This window comes from Macaca mulatta, chromosome 7 (assembly GCF_049350105.2).
Source record: "Macaca mulatta isolate MMU2019108-1 chromosome 7, T2T-MMU8v2.0, whole genome shotgun sequence".
NCBI lineage: Eukaryota > Metazoa > Chordata > Mammalia > Primates > Cercopithecidae > Macaca > Macaca mulatta.
In genome coordinates this window covers 156,479,595-156,485,978 of record NC_133412.1, presented here as the reverse complement: position 1 = coordinate 156,485,978, position 6,384 = coordinate 156,479,595, and the positions used below count along the sequence as shown (strand labels likewise).

General features: G+C 35.5%; 1 pseudogene; it reads left to right on the top strand.

Annotated features, from left to right (window-relative positions):
• The first annotated feature begins 2,861 nt into the window (after window positions 1–2,861).
• On the top strand, window positions 2,862–3,424 carry LOC709144 (large ribosomal subunit protein eL21 pseudogene; annotated as a pseudogene).
• Window positions 3,425–6,384: the final 2,960 nt, after the last annotated feature.

Below are 6,384 nucleotides of genomic sequence, written 5' to 3'. Positions count from 1 at the left end.
CTGTAGTCCCAGCTACTCGGGAGGCTGAGGCAGGAGAATGGCGTGAACCCGGGAGGCGGAGCTTGCAGTGAGCTGAGAGGAGGCCACTACACTCCAGCCTGGGTGACAGAGCGAGACTCCGTCTCCAAAAAAAAAGAAAGAAATGCTTTAATTTGGTAACACAGCAGATCTATTATGTTTATGAGACAACCTCATTTAATAGAGTCTGTTTTGAATATAATTAGTTCTAAAATGTAAGTAAAATTGATAGTTGATTTGTTCCATCATCATTGAGCTTGGGTTTCCGAAAATTCTCGATATTCTGAAATTGTGAAGAAATTATTTGTTAAACTATAATTTTTTTGAGAATTCTTTAGATGTTGGCAGACCTTCATAAAAGACTTTGAACACAAAAAGGACTTGCACATAATTTCTATTATTGTGAAATAACAATTAATGTCAACTTAAGTATTCTCATGTGTATCTTCAGGATGTTATTTTAATTCCCATTGCACTAATGAGAACATCAAAGATCAGAAAAGATAAATAAATTGCCCTAAATCCAAAAGCTAGTATGTGGTGAATCTGACAGTTGAACTGAGTAAGTTTTCTCCAAGGCCTTTATGTCCATCATGACATTCAGATCTGATATGAAGGAAAGCTATCTGACAACAGAATTAGAAACCTCTGGTTTGCTAGCTTTAGATTTTCTAGTACTGGTAAGAAAAGTTAGGTTTGGGGTCTGTCAAGTGTTCTCGCCTACTATGTAGGACTGCTGGATTTAACAAGTAAAAATAGAGAACATTCAGTTAAATACAAATTTTAGATAAGCAATTAAGTATTTTAGTACAAATATGTCTCAAATATTTCATTCAGCATACTCATACTAAAAATATATTCCTGACTTTTCTGAAGTTCAAAATTAACTTGGAGTCCTATATTTTATCTGGCAACCCTATTATGTAGAATAAGGGGACATAAAGCATCAGAAGACAGATTTTCCTTTTCTTTCAATAATTTAAAGTCATAGTTTAAAAGAGACAGAAACACAAACACATGAACCATTTTAAGGTAATATTGCTCACCGAAGTGGGTTGGTGTGACTCACAAAAGTTTTCTTCCCCTACCTCCCATCTTCTTTTCGTTACAGATGCATTTTACAAATCTGGTACATATGCCTTCTTAGTGAAAAGTAGGACAATGACTATCTTCCATTGTCTACTTTGTTGATTAAAAAAATATGAAGAGATTCAAAAGATGTTTAAAATAGTTCTGTCAGAATTTCCCTGCATTTTAAAAAGATCAAAGAATAATGGGCATAAAATTCAGAAAGGCAGAGGGATTGTCTCCGAAGCCAGATTCAGCAGCTATCAGGCAGCATGTGCTCTGAATGGAGGAATTTAAGGACCAATATACATATATCTAACACAATTGAAAGATTTCCTGGAGAAGGTATGCTAAACAGAACTTTAAACAAATTCTATTACGCAAAAAAAAAAAAAAAAAAAAAAAAAATGGTCTTTATATCATATCTTATGAAAACGCCCTAGTTGTTCTCAAATTAGTGACAGGTGGACTGGTGTTTATCTGCGTGTATCTGGTAAACTTTAGACCATTTGTCTATACAGCTTCATATGAACATTGGTGCATGGATTTGCAGTCAGCCAGGAGAGATTATGCATTATTCTCAAGGCAAGGACATAGCTCTCCTTCCATTAATAGAAACTGCTGTACAATGAGGGACACACATATTTCAGAGTGGGGGATATCTGAAAGTTTTAGAAGAATGTTAGTTTTAACAAATATGGGTTTGGCTCCTGAGAAGTATGAAACAGGGAGTAATGAATAGGTAAAGGAAAAAGTACAATTTGGAACAGCATTTAAAATACTCATTATAAAGGCACAAATAATAAAAAGTAGCATTTTGCATAGTGCATGAAAGTTTTAAATCACTCTATTTAAAATGTTAACACTTTAGTAAATCATCTGCACCAATGAGGATATGTTACGCATCAGTAACTCCAAACCACAGTTACTTAATAGAGAAAAGGATTATTTCTCACTCTTGTCTAATGTGGGTTTTTAAGTTTTCTTCTCATCACAGTCACTTGGGTATCTAGACTGATAGAGCAGCCACCATCTTGATTCTGGTCAGTTGCCATGCAAAAACGAAAAGTATTCTGGATATTCTAGCACTGCTAATTCTATGCTTGCTCACACTCAATCGTTTATCTTCAAATTTATTGGACAGAACTAGTATCAAAGCCCAATGAAATCACAAGGAGGCAAGACAGTACAAACTCACCGTGATTCTAGAATTTGGAAAGTTTAAATATTTTGCTAACAGTAATGAGAGCATTTATAGTAACCATCATTATTTCCTTTATTTTAATATCAACAAATGTCAAATAGTTTAGGTGATAAGCTCAGAAGTGCTTTCAACAATAGGTGGAGCTAATCCATGAAACCAGTGAGAACCAAGAGTAGTCTGCATTGGATTTAAGACTACAGCTACATATTTAAGGAGACGTGTAGCATGCAACATTAAAGTGACTAAAAATTGGCAAAACTGAGTCCTGTTTGTCAAAAACACATATTATGATCACGTTATGCCAGCAACTATCTGCAACTTGAATGAAACAGCAGTGAACACAACAGACACAGCCAGTGCTCTGTGGGATTTAGTCTTGCAATGCTACAATACTACTTTCAATCACTGACAAATATGTTGTAAAGACAGAATCTATAGAATCTAAGTAATATAGATGCAAAATAATCCTCAAATGTGGAAAAAAGAGTAAATGAAGCATGCTAGAGTCTTGGCAACATCAAAAGAATGAAGCAACCTGAATCTAAAAATGGAAAAGACAGAGTTAGCCTTTCCTTTCGGCTGGAACCGCCATCTTCCAGTAATTCGCCAAAATGACAAACACAAAGGGAAAGAGGAGAGGCACCTGATATATGTTCTCTAGGCCTTTTAGAAAACATGAAGTTGTTCCTTTGGTCACGTATATGCGAATTTATAAGAAAGGTGATATCATAGACATCAAGGGAATGGGTACTGTTCAAAAAGGAATGTCCCACAAGTGTTACCGTGGCAAAACTGGAAGAGTCTACAATGTTCCCCAGCATGCTGTTGGCATTGTTGTAAACAAACAAGTTAAGGGCAAGATTCTTGCCAAGAGAATTAATGTGCGTATTGAGCGCATTAAGTACTCTAAGAGCCGAGATAGCTTCCTGAAATTAGTGAAGGAAAATGATCAGAAAAAGAAAGAAGCCAAAGAGAAAGGTACCTGGGTTCAACTGAAACGCCAGCCTGCTCCACCCAGAGAAGCACACTTTGTGAGAACCAATGGGAAGGAGGCTGAGCTGCTGGAACCTATTCCCTATGAATTCATCGCATAAAAGGTGTTAAAAAAAATAAAATAAAAGACCTCTGGGCTGAAAAAAAGAAAAGAAAAGAAAAGAAAAGGCAGAGTTAAAATAAAATAATTTCTTGAGTATTTTTTCATCCAAACGTTAGCACGAATGATACTCATTTAAATATGTTTAAGTAATTCACTGTGTCTCAGTTGTAAAAAGCAATACTTATTGAGTCAGCAAAATTCAATACTGTACATCACCTCTGGACAGAAGGTTGTTTTGTGTAAGCTTACTCCCCAATTAAAAGCAGTTGTTGAAAAATAAAACATGAGCACGTGGAAGTGAATACATTTGTGGATACATAGCTGAATCTTTTCTGATTTCTAATATCTAGCATCTAATTATCACAGAGTGTTCTAGATCCCCAAGTTCATTGATAAAATCAATATGGTTAACAATTCTCTTAGAAATCAATTTTACTCCAGCAGAAGAAGGTGTCCCATATGTAATCCAGTTTTACAATTTTACATGTACGGAAACAGATTCCAAACAAACAAATTTCCCTTGTGAACAATAGCACCTTTTTGAGGGTTAGTAATTGCTGCATCTTCATAGTAGTTATTTTATAAATTATTTTAAAATTCAAAAAATTCAATAAGAAGAATAAGAAATTAATTCCAATTCTTTGTGTAATTTTTTTAAAAAAGAATTAATTTTATTAATTTTATTGAAAAGAGTGACCAGTGAATACCAAACAGAACTCTTAAATATGGGGAAAAAATAGCTTTGAAAATGGAGACCTAAAAATAAAAAGCTCTTTAATGTACAGTTTTGCTCAATGCCTTGGCCTGATTCTGAAGTATAGTTAATGCATTCAGGTAACAATACCACAGCTACAAAGAGTGTAACTTAAAGAGGGAGACACTGCTGTTTAGGAGACGAGTCCTTGAAGATACTCTAAGAAAAATAATGAATCCAATTGTCCATACTGTGTAAATCAGATGCTAATAGCAAAAATCACTCTTCTCTCTCATCCAGATTTTCACAAAATAAATATCTTATATTTCTCAAAGTATGAAAAGAAAATAATAAAATTATTTTGGAAGTGTTTGTCCATTAAAATAAGAAAGAACTCTTAAGAATAGTTACTTTTTCCTGAAAAAAATAATAAAGAGCATATGTTTTAGAAACCAACTGAATATAATAAATCACCATTCATCCTTCATCAAATACAGAGACAAAAAGAGAAACATATTTGAAAGAAAAATAAAGAGAAAGGAGGAGCACCTTATGAAGAAAATGTTGAATAGGAAGGAAGGAAGAGAAAGTACGAGAAACAGAGGGAAAACTGCTGGCCAGGAGCTGGGGTCAAAGATCTCTCTCTCTTCCTGCCTCAGAATGTCTGATCTCCAAAGTTTGATGTGAGAGCTATAGAGGATGTTTAGTACAGTAAGAGAATTATTTTAAAAGGCTGTTCATTGTCACTTTATTCAATCAAGGTTTATGCTCATAAATCAAATAGAATCTGGGTGACATCAAGATTCAGGGTCAAGTTTTCAAGAACTCTAGTTATGTGACAGTGAAATTTATTGAGATATAAATTCATTGTTTCTACTGCTATAAAACAATCAGAAAGAACAACCTTTATGCTCCCCGGAAACTTTGGGAGAAAAAGTTTTCACTCTGTTTAAAACACCCTAACCTCTTTTGCCTTCTTTTCTATGATTCAGCAAAGAGGTGTAGGATATGTGTTTCTTAAAATTAGAAGAAGTTATGAGAAGACAATTTATCTTCTTGTGATATGTGTTTCTTAAAATTAGAAGAAGTTATGAGAAGATAATTTATCTTCTTGTGCATGTTGAAAGGGAAAGGCAAACAAAGATTATGTTTGAAGTTTTTAGGAGAAGGAAGAGATGGGAATGACTTGGAGATAGACTAAGAATCAATATCCTTCAAGGCTGGATAGTTTGTTAAAAACTGTGAATTCCACAAATGGTAGAGTTTCATGACAGATTCCTCATTATAGATTCAGAAAGATGATAAAAGCTTCAGAGTCAATATTAAATGGTTCCATAGAATAATTGGACCTCAGAAACCTATCCTCCCAGCCTTAAAAAAAATACAATATAGTAGATGTGTGTGTTATTCTGTTCCCACACTGCTACAAAGAATTGCCTGTGACTGTTTAATTGACTCACAGTTCTGTAGGTTGTATAAGAAGCATGGTTGTGGAGGCTTCAGGAAATTTATGATCATGGCAATAGGATGAAAGGGAAGCAAGTACCTTCTTCACGTGGCAGAACAGGAGAAAGAGAGTAAAGGGGGAAGTGCTACACACTTAAAAAAAAAAAAAAACAGATCTCATGAGAACTCATTCACTATCATGAGAACAGTATGGGGGGAGTCTGCCCCCATGATTCAATCACTTCCCACCAGTTCCTCCTCTAATACATGAGAATTACAATTCAACACGATATTTAAATAGGGACACAGAGGCAAACCATATCATTCTGCCCAGCCCCTCCCAAACCATTTTCACATTTCAAAATGCAATCATGCTTTCTCAACATTACGCCAAAGTCTTAACTCATTCCAGCAGTAACTCAGAAGTCCAAGTCTGAAGTCTCATTTGAGACAAGTCCCTTTTTCCTATAAGCCTGTAAAAATCAAGCAAAGTTAGTTACTTCTAAGACACAATAGGGTTATAGGCATTGGATAAATGATCCCATTCCCAATGGAAGAAATTGGCCAAAAACAAGGGGCTACAGGCACCATGTAAGTCTGAAACACAGCAGAGGAGTCATTAAACCTTAAAACTCCAAAATATTATTCTTTGACTCCATATCTCACATCCAGGCCACAGTGACAGAAGAGGTGGACTGTCAAGAACTTGGGCAGCTTCACCCCTGTGGCTCTGCAGGTTACAGCTCCTGAAGTTACTTTCACAGGCTGGTGTTGAATGCCTATGGCTTTTCCAGGTGCACGTGTAAGCTGTCAGTGGATCTACCACTGTGGGGTCTGGAGGACCGTGGCCCTCTTCTC